This window comes from Lithobates pipiens, unplaced genomic scaffold (genome assembly GCF_037356315.1).
Source record: "Lithobates pipiens isolate NorthernLeopardFrog02 unplaced genomic scaffold, aLitPip1_a1.2 Scaffold_18, whole genome shotgun sequence".
NCBI lineage: Eukaryota > Metazoa > Chordata > Amphibia > Anura > Ranidae > Lithobates > Lithobates pipiens.
Window position 1 is genome coordinate 578505457 of NW_027507758.1, and position 19256 is coordinate 578524712.

The 19256-nt window shown below is 42.4% G+C and overlaps 7 non-coding genes across 7 annotated transcripts; all 7 read right to left on the reverse strand.

The window, feature by feature from the left end:
* Positions 1–3554: 3554 nt before the first annotated feature.
* Positions 3555–3644, reverse strand: TRNAY-GUA (transfer RNA tyrosine (anticodon GUA)). The gene is given in 2 exon segments: positions 3555–3590; positions 3608–3644. It is a non-coding gene; the product is annotated as a tRNA-Tyr (tRNA).
* Positions 3645–3794: 150 nt separating this feature from the next.
* TRNAG-UCC (transfer RNA glycine (anticodon UCC)) lies at positions 3795–3866 on the reverse strand. The gene has a single exon. It is a non-coding gene; the product is annotated as a tRNA-Gly (tRNA).
* Positions 3867–8072: 4206 nt separating this feature from the next.
* On the reverse strand, positions 8073–8162 carry TRNAY-GUA (transfer RNA tyrosine (anticodon GUA)). Its single transcript is given in 2 exon segments — positions 8073–8108; positions 8126–8162. It is a non-coding gene; the product is annotated as a tRNA-Tyr (tRNA).
* Positions 8163–8313: 151 nt separating this feature from the next.
* On the reverse strand, positions 8314–8385 carry TRNAG-UCC (transfer RNA glycine (anticodon UCC)). Its single transcript has one exon. It is a non-coding gene; the product is annotated as a tRNA-Gly (tRNA).
* A 3342-nt stretch (positions 8386–11727) lies between these two features.
* TRNAY-GUA (transfer RNA tyrosine (anticodon GUA)) lies at positions 11728–11817 on the reverse strand. Its single transcript is given in 2 exon segments — positions 11728–11763; positions 11781–11817. It is a non-coding gene; the product is annotated as a tRNA-Tyr (tRNA).
* A 2495-nt stretch (positions 11818–14312) lies between these two features.
* On the reverse strand, positions 14313–14384 carry TRNAQ-CUG (transfer RNA glutamine (anticodon CUG)). Its single transcript has one exon. It is a non-coding gene; the product is annotated as a tRNA-Gln (tRNA).
* Positions 14385–18900: 4516 nt separating this feature from the next.
* Positions 18901–18972, reverse strand: TRNAQ-UUG (transfer RNA glutamine (anticodon UUG)). The gene has a single exon. It is a non-coding gene; the product is annotated as a tRNA-Gln (tRNA).
* Positions 18973–19256: the final 284 nt, after the last annotated feature.

Here is a 19256-nt window from a genome sequence, read left to right on the forward strand (position 1 = left end):
TACACTATGGCGGTATCTTTTGGTTTATCCTTCTGAGCCCGGTGACCATATACGAGGAAATTGGAGACATTTGTGTTATTCCCAAGACTCTGCTGTACAGCCATCCCCTGGATCATCCTCTGCCACCTGGTTGCCTTGTGTGATTTTTCGCTGCTTATCTTGCAGCGGGGAGGTAATTACCCAGCGCTAGCACTACTGTCACGAATCACCACCAGAGGATCGTCCCCCGTTTGGCACACTGCACTTTAAATTTATTTTTTCTGCTGCGATTTTTTCGAGTTGCATGTTTGCATCTTATTTGGGACACTTTAGCTTGATGCACTGATATCACTGTGTTTCACATATATGGTCCGTACCATATTGTATTTCACTGTTTGCTGCTACAATTCACTTATTTGATTTTATTTGAATATTTTATGCATAGGGTTTATGCATCTTTTATGTATGCAGCAATTTCTATTTAAATTTTGCACTAAGTCACTTTTCATTTTTAATTGCCTGTGTTAGTCCACATATTTTATGTATATGTTCACGTATTTTGTGCTGGTCCACATATTCCACATCCACTCACACCTGGTTGCTATTTAGAACATTGTTTGTTATTTCTTTTGATTTTTGGTTTAAAAGCGAGCGCACACACCCCCCCTTTTAATTTATCCTATACATTGAGAGTTCACTCATACAGTGATTGCTGCTGCTTTCGATTTACCTTCCCCAAATTTTCCATAGAGCGCGGAAGCTTACAGATATACATGTATATCAAGAATGATATTCAAGTGAATATGAGGGATGACATCACTAATGGAGCAATGAAAGAGGTGGAATGTAAGGGTGCAATCAGGGAGCGGAGGTGAGTAAAAAATTCAAGAAAATCTTTAAGTATATAAATAGTAAGAAAGGGAGGCCAAAACATATTGACCCCATAAGGGATGGTGAAGGGAATTTGGTTACAAAAGAAATGGGGGGATACAGTCACCAAGACGGTAATGTTAATTTTCATAACACATCACAGGAAGCACCCTCATGGCTAACAGAGGACAGAATTCAAAATAGACTTTAAAAACGAAACATAAATAAGTCACTGGGGCCAGATGGCTTGCACTCAAAGGTCCTTAAAGCAGAGGTCTGCCCACAGCTACAAAAATTGAAAGCCAGCAGCTACACATACTGCAGCTGCTGGCTTTTAACCAGTTCCCAACCAGCGCACGCCGATGTATGTCGGCAGAATGGCACGGGCAGGCATGTTTTTGGGGATATGTTTTTTATATATTTTTGGGGGATATTTATTATAACAAAAAGTAAAAAATAATGCTTTTTTTCAAAAATGTCGCTCTATTTTTGTTTATAGTGCAAAAAATAAAAACTGCATGGCTGATCAAATACCACCAAAAGAAAGCTCTGTTTGTAGGAAAAAAAGGACGTCAATTTCGTTTGGGAGCCACGTAACATGACCGCGCAATTGTCAGTTAAAGCAACACAGTGCCGAATCCCAAAAAGTGGTTTGGTCTTTGGCCAGCAAAATGGTCCGGGCTGAAGTGGTTAATAGTAGGACACTTTCCTGTCCTGGAGTCCAGCATTGTCTGCACTGCAGCTAATGTTTCCATCAGCTGTTGGGTGCTGTCACCACCATTGCGGATAAGGGAACCCGTCGGTGTAGCCTTACGGCCTACTGTGCATGCGTGAGACTTCTTTCCTCTCTCCTACTGGCCTAGCGGTAGGGAAAAGAGGAGGGAGCTGAGCGGTGGCGGCCACGGCTGTGGCTCCCGGAAGTGGAAACAGGATATCTGTCAAAGACCGGTATCTGATCTCCTCTCCCCCCCAAAAGGTGCCAAATATGGCACCGGAGGGGGAAGGAGACAAATGAAAACAATCCACTTTTGGGTGGAACTCAGTCAAGTGATAGCCAGACCATTGTTCCTAATTTTTATGGACAGTTTACTGACGGGAATGGTACCAGCTGATTGCAGAAAAGCCAACATAACACCAAAATTTTAAAAGGGGCTGAGATATATCCCTGGTAACTACAGGCCAGTCAGCCTAACATCAATAGTCTGCAAGCATCAATAACATCAATAGTCTGCAAGCTATTGGATGAGTTGATAAGGGACTATATACAAGGTTACAGTAATGAAAAATGTATCAGTAATCAGCATGGATTCATAAAGAATGCCAGACCAATCAATCAATCTTCTATGAAGAAGTGAGCTGCCATCTAGATAAAAGAAGAGCTGTGAATGTGGTATATCTGGATTTTACAAAGGCATTTGATACAGTTCCCCACAAACATTTACTGTACAAACTAAGGTCTGTCGGCATGGACTATAGGGTGAGTACATGGATTGAAAACTGGCTACAGAGGTGAGTTCAGAGGGTACTGATAAATGGGGTGTACTCAGAATAGTCGGTGTGGAAAGTGGGGTCCCCCAGGGTTCTGTCCTGAGACCAATCCTTTTTAATTTATTCATAAATGATCTGGAGGATGGGAAAAAAACAGCTCAATCTGAGTATTTGCGGACGACACTAAGCTAAGCAGGGCAATAACTTCTCTGCAGGGTGTGGAAACCTTGCAAAAAGAGTTACAAAAATTAATGGGGTGGGCAACTACATGGCAAATGAAGTTTAATGTTGAAAAATGTAAAGTAATGTATTTGGGTGCCAAAAATATGAATGCAATTTACTCGCTAGGGGGAGAACCTCTAATCTAGGCTAGAAAACAACATGGGGGTCCTAGCGAAAAATGAAAAGGTGAAAAAACTCCCCTCTGGTCCCTGATGCATGATCCTTATATGTTTCTCACTCTCTGCCACCCTTTCCAACCAGTATAATAGTCTGGCACTTTAAAATATCACTACATAGCACTGGGGACTAATGGCATAATGCAAGCAAGTGGGATGTGAATGTACTGGGGGTGTTTTTTTTATCTTAATGCTGTGAACTAAGTAAGGTAAATGATCTATAGCCTTTAGTACTACTTTAAAGTGGAGTTCCAGCATAAACCTATCTAGTCTTAACAATGTCCTCTCCCCCTCCTAAATCCTATGCTGGGAATCTGTTTAAAAAAGATGTATGAACTTTGGTGCAGTGACATGTTTCAGTCCTCTGTGTCAGTCAGCAGTGGCGAGGAGGGAGCACCGACAGATGGGCAATAGGGGCTTATGGGGTCATGTCACCACTCCAGGCTTTACTAACTGTTGGACACTTTCTCCTCTCCCCTACAGCTACTGCTGGATGACACTGGGGGATCTCATGACCGGACTGGAGCAGGCTGAAAATAGGTAAGTATATAAAAGTTAGCTAACATAGCTGTTCAGTGGGGACATTTTTAGGACTATATAGTTTTTGCTGGATTTCTACTTTAAGAAAACAAATTTACAGGTATGAACAGGCACATTATAGTACCTTTTGTTTTTGTGTGCATTTTCTGTCACATGTTTACTTGAGCTTTAAAAGTCAATAAAACAAAATGTTAGTTAATATAGATATATTTATCTATATTTATCTATATTTTGATATATTTAAAATCTTGCTGGTTTCTAGTTATGTTGCTAAAAATGTCCTTCGAGCCGGAATTGAACCAGCGACCTAAGGATTCCTGTGTGATTTTCCTCTACAGTCCTCCGCTCTACCAACTGAGCTATCGAAGGAGTTAAATAGCCACTAGGTGTCACTATTTATACAATTAGATTATTATAAATATTTATGTATATTGTTAGATAATAAGGACAACTTTAATAGACTTAATCATTTGAAAAGAAATGATAACGTGTTATCAATAAAGAGAAAAAAAACTTTACTGCGTTGGCCGGGAATCGAACCCGGGTCAACTGCTTGGAAGGCAGCTATGCTCACCACTATACCACCAACGCTTAATGTTAAGTTAGATTTCAAGTACACCCCTTCCCCTTCTTATATTTCATATTACCTTTTTACATTCTGGTAAATTCCACTATAGTTGGTTGACATACCATAATATTATATATACATACATATATATATATATATATATATATATATATATATATATATATATATATATATATATATATATATATATATATATATATACGTGTGTGTGTGTATATATATATATATATATATATATATATATATATATATATATATATATATTTTTTTTTAGATTCTTGTTTAGATAGTTAACCATTAATTTACTGCATTGATCTGTCTTAATTTAATTCTTAAAGCGGTGTTTCAGCCATAAAAAAAATATTTAAAGTCAGCAGCTGAAACAAAAGTAGCTGCTGACTTTTAATAAGGAGACTTACCTTTCCAGGGTGCCCGCAATGTCGGCCGCCGAGGCTGACATGTCCCTCAGCTCTCAGGCCCTAGCACTGCCATTCCAACTAAGGGAAACAAGCAGTGGAGCCTTGCGGCTTCACTGCCCGTTTCCTACTGCGCATGCGTGAGTCGCTCTGCGCTTTGTGACTAACTAATCCCTCATGACCTCTTGCACCTAGTGGAATCTTCATCTATTGGTCATATCACTTGGTCCGATCATGCTCCTGTAGCCCTTATTTACACTCCCTCAAAGAACCCCTTGCCCAGGTCATTATTTTGGCGCCTCATTGAGAGTCTTCTCCAGGATCCAGAGGTTTTGGCAGATGTGACTAAATCGCTCGACCTGTACTTTCAAGAAAACGAGGTGCAGATTATGACCAGGGAGTGGTTTGGGAGGCACACAAATCGGTTCTTCGTGGGGTTTTGATTAAACATGGGGCCCGGATTAAACGGGTGCGGAATGAACAGTTGACTAAGTTATTCTTTAAACTAGCCTCTACTGAGGCAAGCCATAAACATGCTCTTACGCAGGCCCTAGAAATTGAACTGGGGACAATACGTGCCGAGATCAATGATCTACTTCATTATAAAGCAAAGGCGGCACTCCAGTTTTGCCGGAAACTGACCTATGAGTCAGGGAATAAATGTGGAAAGAATCTAGCTCGGTCTGTTAGGGAGCTGAAGTCTGCTTCCTATATACCGCAGTTGGTGGATGCGAACGGTCAATGGGCCTCTACTCCAACTCAGATAGCCAAGGTTTTTGGGGAATTCTATCATGATCTTTACAATCTGCCCCCCTCTGGATCTAGTCAGGAAGAAATAGATAGGTATGTGGCCTGCTCTGGACTGTCCACGCTGTCATTGGATTTGCGGGAACGCTTAGAAGACCCGATTACATTAAAGGAGGTACAGCGAGCGGTGGGCTCTTTGAAAGGGGGTAAGGCCCCGGGCCCAGACGGATACACTTCACAATATTATAAGATCTTCCTCCCCGCCCTTGGCCCACGTCTGGTGCGATTCTTTAACGGTTTGGGTACATGGGGTAACTTTCCAAGAGATACCCTCAGAGCCCACATCTCGCTGATTCCCAAGGAGGGCAAAGACCTGGGCCTTTGTGGGAGTTATAGACCGATCTCCCTCTTGAACTTAGATTTGAAATTATTTTCCAAAATTCTTGCCACACGTTTGGCGCAACATCTACAATCCTTCATTCATATTGACCAGGTAGGCTTTATCCCTACCAGGGAAGCCCGGGATAATATCATCAAAGTACTTAATTTGGTGTATAAAGCGAAATCATCCGGGACTCCCTGTCTTTTTGTGAGTACAGATGCTGAAAAGGCCTTCGATCGGGTCAAGTGGACATTTATATTTTCGGTCCTCCGTCACATAGGCCTAGGGGGATGTATGATGTCGTGGATAAGTAAAATATATTCATGCCCTCTGGCTCAAGTAAAAGCGAATGGGGTGCTCTCGGCCCCTCTAGACATAAGAAACGGAACTAGACAGGGGTGCCCTCTGTCACCCCTTTTATTTGCACCGTCCCTAGAACCGTTCCTCTCAACTATCTGACAAAATCCAGACATAATGGGACTTCAAATGGGCAGTATTGAATGTAAGATCTCCGCATATGCGGACGATATGCTGTTCTCGATAACGAACCCTAGAACCTCTCTGCCAAACCTACTCCGAGAATTTGAAATTGATGGGGGGCTTTCCCATCTAAAAATGTATTTTTCAAAGTCAGAGGCCATGGGGATGGCTGTCCCTCCACAAATCTTATTAGATTTGCAGTCCAATTTTCGATTTAATTGGACGTATACGGCCCTAAAGTACTTAGGTACATACATCCCGCCGGATATAACGAGTGTGTTTGCGCTGAATTTTCCCCCTCTTGTTACTAGGACACGTGGTCTCCTTCAAAAATGGCGCTCTGGTCTTCATTCATGGTTCGGGGGATGCAATCTTATCAAAATGAATATTCTTCCTAAATTTATATATCTTTTTCAGGCTCTCCCAATCCAGATTCCAGTCTCATTTTTTAAACAGGCCCAGTCCATGTTTATCCAATTCATATGGGCCCACAAAAAACCTCGACTTAAGCGATCACAACTGACATTAGCCAAACAACAGGGAGGGTTAGCTCTTCCTGATTTGCGACGCTATCACCAGGCCTCTCACATGGGGCGGGTGTTAGACTGGAACCGTAATCAATCCACTAAACTATGGGTGCAATTAGAACAGTCTCACTCTTGATCCCGCTGAAAAGCGCCCTGTGGTGCTACAAAGATCTGCCTAAGGATTTCAAATCACATCCTATCATAGGGGCCTCTCTGAAAATCTGCTATCGGATGGCTAGCCAAAATGTACTTACGACCCTGGCCTCCCCTCTATTTCCTATCCTCGGACATCCAAACTTTGTCCCAGGGATTTATTCCCGAGAGTATGATTCGATCAGATGTGCTAAATTGGACCATGCATCTAAATATGTTATTGACGGAAAATGGCCAGCTATCTCAATCTTGATCGATCCATTGGGAAAATTTCAGTTGACTTTTTGGAGTGCAGTGCGATTATATCATTTCCTCCATTCTCTTCCCAATCCCCAAGAATTTGATCGCCGTCAGACGGATTTTGAGACGCTATGTACGAGTGAGGGTCCTTTGGCCTATATCCTATCTCAGACATATGCGCTCCTGAATACACCTTTGGAGCACTCCGATTTACCGTGTCTGACCAGTTGGGAAAGGGACTTTAATTGTACATTTTCCCCGGAGCAAAGACATTGTATTATTACTCTTGTTTTTAAGTCCTCGATGTGCACTAAGATGCAGGAGACAAATTTTAAAGTTCTAACCAGGTCGTATCTGACACCAACTAAACTGCATAAATATTCCCCCTCCCCCTCCGCCTCTGACAGATGTTGGCATTGTGGGGTAGAAGAGGGTACGTTGCTTCACATATTCTGGTCTTGCCCTAGTTTGACCGTCTTCTGGAGAGAGGTAAAACGCATAACACAGAAATTTACGGAAATTTCAATTCCAGAAGAGGCAGCATTTTTTCTTTTACACCTCTCACAGATCCCTATTAAAAAATATAGAAAATACATTCTAAGACATTTAATAAATGCTGCGAAGTCCTGTATTCCGTTTTATTATAAACAAAGCTCGCCTCCCTCCATTGTTCAATGGGTCAGGAAAGTAGAAGAAATTAAAAAGATGGAAGATTTGATCCTTACAGCACAAGATAAACAGGAGACCTTTAAACAAACTTGGAATGACTGGAATGACTTCATATTCTCGCTGGAGGGATGCCGCCTGCTTTCACCTTAGTGTCCGAAACTGACCCAACGGGGCCCTTGGGCAGTGGCTATCATTGTGGGTCCCCCTTTTTTTTTTTCTCCCTTCTGTTACTTATATCTTTTTGAAAATGTGAAAAAGTGGGACATGCGGCCCCCTTCTTGTGTATGGGAATGGCCGGTATCAGGGGGATATGGGGTTTATAGGATCTTGAACCCTGACACGGCACTTTCATTAGATCTCGCCAGGATATGATTGATGTATGACAGTCGTGTAACTGCGAGTCTTTGGCTTTATGGATTGTTTTGTACTCTGTCATGGTATGTTGTATTTTGGGGACCTCTTCTCCCTGTTTTGAATAAAGATTATAATGAAAAAAAAAGTCAATAAAACAAAATGTTAGTTAATATAGATATATTTATCTATATTTAGATATATTTAAAATCTTGCTGGTTTCTAGTTATGTTGCTAAAAATGTCCTTCGAGCCGGAATTGAACCAGCGACCTAAGGATTCCTGTGTGATTTTCCTCTACAGTCCTCCGCTCTACCAACTGAGCTATCGAAGGAGTTGAATAGCCACTAGGTGTCACTGTTTATACAATTAGATTATTATAAATATTTATGTATATTGTTAGATAATAAGGACAACTTTAATAGATTTAATCATTTGAAAATAAATGATAATGTGTTATCAAAAAAGGAAAAAAAATTCTTTACTGCGTTGGCCGGGAATCGAACCCGGGTCAACTGCTTGGAAGGCAGCTATGCTCACCACTATACCACCAACGCTTAATGTTAAAGTGCTTTTCAAGTACACCCCTTCCCCTTCTTATATTTCATATTACCTTTTTACATTCTGGTAAATTCCACTATAGTTGGTTGACATACCATAATATTATGCTGCTATTAGGCCCCAAATCAGTGGTAGATTAACCATATACATATATATATATATATATATATATATATATATATATATATTTTTTTTTAGATTCTTATTTAGATAGGTAACTATTAATTTACTGCATTGATCTGTCTTAATTTAATTCTTAAAGCGGTGTTTCAGCCCTAAAAAAAAAATATTTAAAGTCAGCAGCTGAAACAAAAGTAACTGCTGACTTTTAATAAGGAGACTTACCTTTCCAGGGCGCCCGCAATGTCGGCCGTCGAGGCTGACATGTCCCTCGGCTCTCAGGTCCCAGCGCTGCCATTCCAACTAAGGGAAACAGGCAGTGGAGCCTTGCGGCTTCACTGCCCAATTCCTACTGCGCATGTAGCAGTGATCAGGGATCCTGACTGGTGACAGTATACATGCAATAAAAAAACATAATGTGACGTGATTACAAAGCGATCATGTGGTATCTGGACCACTCACAGTGGCCCAATACCAGCCACCGCAATCCACTGTGTCTGGCAGCTCCTCTCCCATGCAGCCAGTTCTGGTTGATATAGGGCAGTGATGGCGAACCTTGGCACCCCAGATGTTTTGGAACTACATTTCCCATGATGCTTATGCACTCTGCACTATAGTTGAGCATCATGGGAAATGTAGTTCCAAAACATCTGGGGTGCCAAGGTTTGCCATCACTGATATAGGGGATCATATGACCGGACCAGAGCAGGCTGAAAATTGATAATTTATATGTTTTTTTATACAGGTGTAGCGGCAGGCTCCTGAAGAGCACACGTTATGTGTTTTCAAAATTTAACTTTACCCAAACTACAGTTTGGTTTGGGTCTATTTGCCTAAATTTGACTTCTGTGTCAGTCTGACTGGGCCGTGAAATGTTCAGCCTGGCCACAGGGGGGGGGCTATCTCTGGTGGCAGGCGTGGAACTATGGTCTGGTTGGGCGTTTAATTTACTCTCTCTCTGAGTCAGGTCAGGGGGAGTGGCCCTCTCACTATGCCCTCTGGGAGAGGGTATTTAAGATGCGGGCGTCACGTGGTTTGGGGTTCCGGTCCAGTATGCTGTACTGTTTACATGGTCCTAGTCCTCCTGACCAGCCCCCAGGAAGGCTATGGCCTGGGGTGCGGATCCACCTAACTTTAATGCCTTGGGGCTGGCTAGCCCAAGGCAAGGGAACTAAGGAAGAATTCCAAGGTGGATGGGTGCCGTCTCTGGTTTGGGAGAAAAACATTGAACTTCGAGCATTCCAGCGAAGGACTCTTTAGAAGAACACCACGTGTGGGTTGGTTTTCTTAACAAGAGCCTGGAAGGGCTGAAGTAACAGAGAGAATCCAGTCTTGTGGATATCGCCAAGCAGGCTGAAAGATCCAGGTATCCTACAAGTGTTCTACAGCTTAGTTTCCCTACGTGTTCTGCAACAATGTCGGTGATAAAGACTTGGTTCCTGAGTAAACACCTGGTTGGTTGCTAGGCCTTGTGAGAGAGGGACTGTCCAACCTGAGTGTTCATCCAGCTGTGAATGGCTATTCTCTGGATGCAGTCAAAGTAAGCAAGTTCTTTAACTTTTTTTGGACTTTGACATTGGGAGTACCTAAACTTTCCTTTCCAACCCTCTGACCCCAAGTTAAAGACTGTTCAATGGTTTGAGTTTTTGCAAATAAAATCCATTCAAGTAGATCTATTTTCAGTCTTAAGTTACTGGGCCATCTACCACGGGACATCCCCTATGTGAAACAAGGAGATCGAAAGGTAATGGTAAGCCCAAAAATAACCAGCAGCTCCTTCGGGGGTTAGTGCTACACAGGTTAGCCAGCATAGTTGATAGGAGGAATGTTTTTAAGACTAGATAGATTTATGCTGGAATTCTACTTTAACCACTTGAGATCCGCGCTATAGCCAAATGACGGCTACAGCACGGATCTCCTTTTCCGGGACGACGCCAATAGACGTAGTCCCGTGTATGAGCGGCCTGCGCGCCCCCTGAGGGGCGCGCGCGGTGCGCTCTGTGATCGGTGAGACTTGCCTGATCACCGATCCGTGCAAGGGGTCGATCCCGACCCCTTATCACGTGATCAGCTGTCAGCCAATGACAGCTGATCATGTGATATAACGGAGCCGGTAATCGGCTATTATTCCTCCTCGCGCTGACAGCGCGAGGAGAAAACAAAAAGCCGATCACCGGCGGCCGTGATCGGGACATCAGTCCCGATCACGGCCAGCCCTGCTAGTGCCCACCTGCCCCCTGCCAGTGCCCACCTGCCCCCTGCAGTGCCACATTTAATAAAAGTGCCCCCCGTCAGTGCCACCCAGCAGTGCCCATAGTGCCACCCAGCAGTGCCCACAGTGCCACCCAGCAGTGCCACCCACAGTGCCACCCACGGTGCCACCCACAGTGCTCACAATCTGCCTCAAAGGTGCTGCACCCCAGTGCCACATATCCGTGCCCATCAGTGTCATCTACCAGTGCCCAGCAGTGCCGCCCATCAGTGCCCAGCAGTGCCACCTATCAGAGCCACCTATCAGTGCCACCTATCAGTGCCCATCAGTCCCATCTATCAGTGCCACCCATCCGTGCCACCCATCCGTGCCCATCTTTGCCCATCAGTGCCGCCTTATCTGTGCCCATCGGTGCCGCCTTATCTGTGCCTATTAGTGCCGCCTTAACTATGCCTATCAGTGCCCACCAATGCAGCCTATCAGTGCCCACCAATGCAGCCCATCAGTGCCCACCAGTGCAGCCTATCAGTGCCGCCTAATCAGCGCACTTCAATGATGGAGAAAAATGACCCGTTTGCAAAATTTTATAACAAACTATTAAAACATGATTTTTTTTTTTTTGCATCTTTTTTTGTTTGTTTAGCAAAAAATAAAACTCCCAGCTGTAACTAAATACCACCAAAAGAAAGCTCTATTTGTGGGGAAAAAAATGATAAAAATTTCATTTGGGTACAATGTTGTATGCCCGCGCAATTGTCATTCAAAGTGCATCAGCGCTGAAAGCTGAAAATTGGTCTGGGACTGAGGGGGTTTAAGTGCCCAGTAAGCAAGTGGTTAAGCAAACAAATTTACAGGTATGAACAATCACATTATAGTGCCCATGTTTTTGTAAGCATTTTTCTTTCAATTGTTTACTTACCATTAAAAAAGCAAAACAACAACATTTAACAAGTGAACATGGTAAAAGTTTACTGGTTTCTCATTAAGAAGGTAAAAAAAAAAAATGTCCTTCGAGCCGGAATTGAACCAGCGACCTAAGGATTCCTGTGTGATTTTCCTCTACAGTCCTCCGCTCTACCAACTGAGCTATCGAAGGAGTTGAATGACCAGCAGGTGTCACTGCTTACACACTTAAATTATTATAAATATCTAATAAAGTTATCCTTATCCAACAATACACTTTAATAGAATTAATCATTTGAAAATGAACCATTAAACATTTTCAATAAATGACATTTTGTGTATATATACCATATTGTGAAGGATGGTGATTGAGATGAATGATCATGATGATGTCTATATTGCCTCCATCTGGTTTTCCTGTATTCCAATGCATTTTTCCTTTTCAAGATATGTATAACCAGCCTATCCAGAAGCATGGAAGGGAGTTCAGACTAGTGTTTTATGCTGTGCAGCATGATCTGGATTGCAAACATAAGTAACACAGCCTCTAGGTCACTATCTTCTCTCACCCAAAACACCCTCTCTGCTCCTTTTCAAAATGTTTTCCTCTATTTTATATAGAAGGATAGTGCAGTGATCAGTTCACACTGTCCAAATGTAAGCTTCATGCATTTATAAAATGAAGACCATCAGAGGCGTAACTAGAATCTTCAGGGCCCCGGTGCAAGAAATCATGAAGGGCCTCCACCAGGGGCATTGCTAGGTCTACAAAAGATCTCAGGCTAGAGCCCATAGCAGCAAAGTAAAGAAAGTCATACACATGTATATAATATACATGTTTGTGTTTGTGTTTGTGTGTGTGTGTGTGTATAATCTTTACATAACTGGGTGTGGATCCCCCACTTACATCAGAGTCCCCAGAGCCCCCTCATTACATCAGGGTCCCCAGGGAGCCTCCCTACTTACATTAGGTTCTCCAGACCCCCCCATTACATCAGGGTCCCCAGAGAGCCCCCCTTACATCAAGGTCCCCAGAGAGCCTCCCTCCTTACATCAGGGTCCCCAGAGAGCCTCCCTTCTTACTTTAGGGTCCCCAGAGCCCCCTCATTACATCAGGGTCCCCAGAGAGCCTCCCTCCTTACATCAGGGTCCCCAGAGCCCCCTCATTACATTAGGGTCCCCAGAGAGCCTCCCTCATTACATCAGGGTCCCCAGAGAGCCTCCCTCATTACATCAGGGTCCCCAGAGAGCCCCCTTACATCAGGGTCCCCAGAGAGCCTCCCTCCTTACATCAGGGTCCCCAGAGAGCCTCCCTCCTTACATTAGGGTCCCCAGAGCCCCTAATTACATCAGGATCCCCAGAGCCCCTCATTACATCAGGTTCCCCAGAGAGCCTCCCTACTTACATCAGGGTCCCCAGAGAGCCTCCCTACTTACATCAGGGTCCCATGAGAGCCGCCCTATTTACATCAGGGTCCCCAGAGAGGCCCTCCCTCACATTAGTGTCCCCAGAGAGGCCCCTCTTACATTAGTGTCCCCAGAGAGGCCCCCTCTTACATCATGGTCCCCAGATAGACCCCCCTTCCAGGGGTTCCCCATGTACCTGGCTGGTACCTGGGCTGGGGAGGTGACAATTGGCAGCTCTATGGTGTCCATGGGCAGTGGGATCTCCATGAGGCTTGTAGTTCTCTTCCCCAGTGTATACAGTGGAGAGAGGAGGAGCCTCTGACAGAGCATGTATCAGTAACAGTGTACAGAGCCGACTCACTTGTACACTGAAGAGTGAAACTGCTAAATGCTCGGGTCAGATGCCCCTCCACTGTGTAGACTCAGGAAGAGAATTACAAGCCCCAGGGAGATTCTGCCGCCCACGGGCAACAGAGCTGCCAATCTTCGCCTCCCCTCACTGCATTCTAAATGGACAGCCAGAGGTGCAGGGGGAGATTCCGGGTCTTGGGGGACCCCCACAGTGTCAGAACAGCAGGGCCCAGTCACAAGTGCGACTGCAGCGACCCCTATAGTTCCACCACTGAAGACCATATTTTCCCAACTACTCCACCTGAAGTTAGCAGACATTATCATTAACAGTTCTTATTACATTTCATGCTCAATTTGGTACATGTCTTGCTTTTTCTTTTTTTCTTTGTTTCTTCCCTTGGCTTTCACATCAGTGAACTGCTGTCTTAAGTGGAACTTCACCCTCTCAATCAACTTTGACTATTTTTAATCTTTATACTGCTAGCATTGACAAATAGATAAAGTATATCATTTATTTGCTTATTTCTTTTACATTTCTTTAGTTACTTCCTGGTTTTAATCCCTAGGCAAATGATATCACACATCCCAAGACTCTTCAGGAGGTGAGGATGGGTTTTCTCAGCTTAGCACACCCTCTTGCTTGCATGGCTGAGCTAAGGGCAGATGGATTTCAGGAAGTAAATGTTACATGAACCATCTGCCCTTACTTGAGATGACCACGGCCAGAAATTCTAGGGGGCGTCTTTTAAAGTGATTTCTCAGCAAAATAAAGCATGGAGACATGGATGGATGGGAGAGTTTGCTTTGAATATAAAAAATGTATTAAATAGTGTTTTTGGTTTTGTGGAGCTCAGATACAGTGTAGTTCCATATTAGTAATATTCACAAAGCTTTCAGTGCAAAAATACAAACATAAGAGTTTGTAAAGGAAGGTCCCACCGAGATTTGAACTCGGATCGCTGGATTCAGAGTCCAGAGTGCTAACCATTACACCATGGAACCTCAGTAAGTATGGAGGACTATAGAGACTTCTATGAGCTTATAGATGGCGTACAAGTTAAAATTGTTTTAGAACAGTGTGTTTCCTTTAACCACTGCAATACAGGGCACTTACACCCCCTTCCTGCCCAGGCCATTTTTCAGCTTTCAGCGTTTTCACACTTTGAATGACAATTGCGGGGTCATGCTACACTATAACCATGTGAAATTGTTATTTTCTTCACACAAACAGAGCTTTCTTTTGGTGGTATTTAATCACTCCTGTGTTTTTTTTTGTTTTTTTGGGAATAAAAAAACCCCAAAAAGTTTCTTAGTATCTGTCAGTAGATTTTGCAAATAAGTAATTTTTCTCCTTCACTGATGGGCACTGATGAGGCCGCACTTATGGGTACTGATTAGGTGGCACAAATATGCCGCACTTCTGGGTACTGATAGGCAGCACTCACTTGACGGTGGGCAGGCGGCAATTGGTTAAAAAAAACAAATGGTGGCAGCTATTTGGTGTGTATACAGGGTTAATTGTGGAGTATATCAACCCCAGTGATGGTCAATTCTATTACAGGAAGAGGAAAAATAAAAGATCCACTGGCAGACTCAACAGGTAATAAAATGGTGTCAGTTCTATTGAAAGACTGCATCATACAGGTGATACTCGAAAAAATTTGAATATCGTGCAAAAGTTAATTTCACTAATGTTAAAAAGGGAAATTAATATATGAGATAGACTCATTACATGCAAAGCAAGATAGTTCAAGCCATGATTTTGATGATGATGGCTTACAGCTCATGAAGACCCCAAATCCACAATCTCAGAAAATTTTAATATTACATGCAATCAATAAAACAATGCTTGTACATAGAACAAGATCGGACCTCTGAAAAGTATAAGCATGAATATGTACTCAGTACTTGGTTTGGGCCCATTTTGCACCAATTACTGCCTCAATGCGGAGTGGCATGGAAGCTATCAACCTGTGGCTTTAATAGCAGCCTTCAGGTCTTCTGCATTGTTCGGTCTCATGTCTCTCTTGGCAATGCTCCATAGATTCTCTATGGGGTTCAGGTCAGACGAGTTTGCTGGCCAATCAAGCACAGTAATCCCATGGTCATTGAACCAGGTTTTGGTGCTTTTGGCAGTGTGGGCAGGTGCCAAGTCCTGCTGGAAAATGAAGTCAACATCCCCATAGAGCTGGTCTGTAGAGGGAAGCATTAGGTTCTCCAAAATCTCCTGGTAGACGGCTGCGTTGACCCTGGGACTTAATGAAGCACAGTGGATCAACACCAGCAGATGACATGGCTCCCCAAATCAACACAGACTGTGGAAACTTCACACTGGACTCCAAGAACCTTGCAGTGTGTGCCTCTCCATTCTTCCTACATACTCTGGGTCCTTGGTTTGAGATGTCAAATTTGCTCTCTTCAGAAAAGAGAACTTTGGACCACGGAGCAACAGACCAGGTCTGTTTTTCTTTAGCCCAGGTAAGACGCTTCTGACATTGTTGTTCAGGAGTGGCTTGACAAGAGGAATACAAGATTTGAAGCCCATGTCCAGTATCTGTCTGTGTGTGGTGGATCTTGATGCACTGACTCCAGCCTCAGCCCACTCCTTGTGAAAGCCCTCTACACTTTTGAATGGCCTTTTCCTGACAATCAGCTGCAGTCATCCCTGCTTCTTGTGCACCTTTTTCTACTACACTTTCCCCTTCCACATAACTTTTGTATTAATGTGTTTTGATACAGCACTTTAGGAACAGCCAACTATTTTTGCAATAACTTTTTTGAGGCTTTCCCTCCTTATGGAGGGAGTCAATGATAATTTTCGGCACAACTGCCAGGCCAGCAGTCTTTCCCATGATTGTGATTCGTACTGAACCAGACTGAGAGACCATTTAAAGGCTCAGGAACCCTTTTCAGGTGTTATGGCTTAATTAGCCGATTAGAGAGGGACACTTTGAGCCTAGAATATTGCACCTTTTTACAATATTAAAATTTTCTGAGATTGTGGATTTGGTGTTTTCATGAGCTGTAAGCCATAATCATCACAATTATGACAAATCAGGACTTGAACTATCTTGCTTTGCATATAATGAGTCAATCCCATATATGAGTTTCACCTTTTTAAGTTGCATTAGTGAAATTAATGAACTATTGCACGATATTCACATTTTTTGAGTATCACCTATATATGTAACTTTTTAATTTGGTATATAGATACACTTTAGGACCTTAAGGGTTAGTTCTTTTTTTTTTGCAAAAAATGAAAAGGAGAACAAACTCACAGCACCCCTCTGGTCCCAGCTGCGTGGACTTTATATGTTTCTCACCCTTTGCCACCTTCTCCAGCCATTATAACAGTCTGACACTTTATAATATCACTACAAAGTCCTGGGGGCATGGAAATTAGTGTGAGATGCCATTCCAACAACCAAATAAAGAATCCTGAATAGCAGGCTGACAACTCTGTTATTTCTGAGACAGTGGTTTATTGTTGTCAGACTGCAACAGGAAGTGCTGTTACTGGCGGGATCTTTAGGTAATATGCAACAGTACCACTAAAAACAAGTATTTGCTTTGGAAAGCTGTATGCTGTGAGGCATGATCCCAAACATCCTGCATAACAGGTTTAGGGTTTACTTATCTCAATCTTAATTTTATTAGAAAATTATACAAATAGACAAATATGCATACATTAATGGCATAATCATACCATCAGTTAATTTACAAATACATTATACAAGCTTACATAACAAACAAAACAACAACAAAACAAAAAAAATAAAAGAAGGATGGGGGAAATGATGGCAACACATAAAGATCATGTTTAGAAAGATTATGTCTTATTTAGATTCTGCTCAAGTTCCCATAAATTGTTCTAATTTCCTGATATTTCCCCATCAGTCCTCCAGAGGGCCCATACCTGATGGCATTTCTCATATGTATCCAATTTGTGTGCCAGGAGGGTCTCCATCCTCTCATTGTAATCCATTTCCATTATCCATTCCTTCACTGATGGTGATTGATTGCCAATGTTGCAGGATAACCAATCTTGGCGCTGTTAACCAGTGTCTAAGTAGACCCTTTTTTAATATTTTTATAACAGCCTGGGAGACTTGATAGCAGAGTAGACATGTGCGATTAGTTTCGTACGAATCGAAAATTCGTACGAATTTCCATAAATCCGTACATTCGGGAGGATCTGAAATACGAATTGCTATGCGTCTGAATTCTGGACGAAATACGAAATTTAATTTACGAATATCAAATCCAAATGCCTAACAAACATTTGTAATTGTGACGAAAAGTTAACGAACCTAACATTTTAAAACCCAGGAAGTCAGCACAGCACAGGGATGGTGGGAACCCCTCATAATGATAAATTCATCATAATGAACATTCATAATTGTTCCGAAAAGTTAACAAACTTAACGAAAATTTGTATTTCGTACGAGATTTCGGACATGAATTAAGAAATACAAATTAATTCTAATACGAAACGGAACGGAACAAAACAAAATGAATTTATTGATGACGCACATATCTATAGCAGAATAATTTGTGGTGTATTGGGGACTAGCTCTCCTGTAACTGTAGTGTGCAGCTACATGATCCTGTTCCAAAAATGATGAATTTGGGGGCATTCCCATCAAATGTGTTTCAACGAATCCTTGGCAGAATGACCCTGCCAACATATGTCAGATGCATCTGGCATAGTAATGGGATTATACATGCCTTTTTTTGGTTCTTTTGTTTTTCACAACATAAAACTGCTGTCTTTAGTAGTATATGCAAAGCTTAAACCTAAAAATTTAAACAACAAGTTCCACCTAGATTTGAACTCGGATCGCTGGATTCAAAGTCCAGAGTGCTAACCATTACACCATGGAACCCTTAGAATTTGGATCTTTTTTTTTTGCTTTGGTACATGTTCCTCGGCAATACCCAGGCCCCCATAACCTTTTAATGGCCAATAAAAAGCCTTCAGAATGGGGACTTTTGATTTTTCCTGTTCGGGTCCCATAGACGTCAATGGGGTTTATTGTTTGGGTCTGCACTTTTGCAATGTTTGAGAGTTCTGGTGTGAACCTCTCCAGCCAATATAACAGCCTGACACTTTACGATATCACTACAAACACTGGGGGCATGAAAATTTGTGTTAGATGCCAGTCCAACAACCCAATGAAGGATCCCAAATAGCAGGCTGACAGCTCTATTGTTATTTCTGAGGCAGTGGTTTATTGTTGTCAGACTGCAACAGGAAGTGCTGTTACTGGCAGGATCTTTAGGTAACTTTAGGACTTTGCAACAGTACCACGAAAAACAAGTATTTGCTTTGGAAAGCTGTATGCTGTTAGGCATGATCCCAAACATCCTGCAAAGCAGGTTTATGGATTACGTACACATAAACCACTCAGCATAGCAATCAAAGGGGTTATACATGCCTTTTTGTTTTGGTTTTCATAACTTAAATCTGCTATATTTAGTAGTATATGCAAAACTTTAACTTAAAAATTAAAACTACAGGTTCCACCGAGATTTGAACTCGGATCGCTGGATTCAAAGTCCAGAGTGCTAACCATTACACCATGGAACCCTTTGGCTTGATGTTTCTTTAAAGCTTTTTTGTATTGGTACATGTCCCTCTGGAGCAATATTTTTGTCACAAATGGTAAAATGTTCACTTGTTTCTTAGAAAATTGTTCAAAATACCAAAATATTTTATATAAAAGTAAATATTTTATATTTACTTTTCAATTTGATAATTGATAAAATAGATACAAACAAGAGACTCAATCAGCGCAACAAATTCTGACATGAAACAGTGGCTGAACATTGAGGGCAAAATAACAAATCCCAGTAAACAATATAATAAAAGCA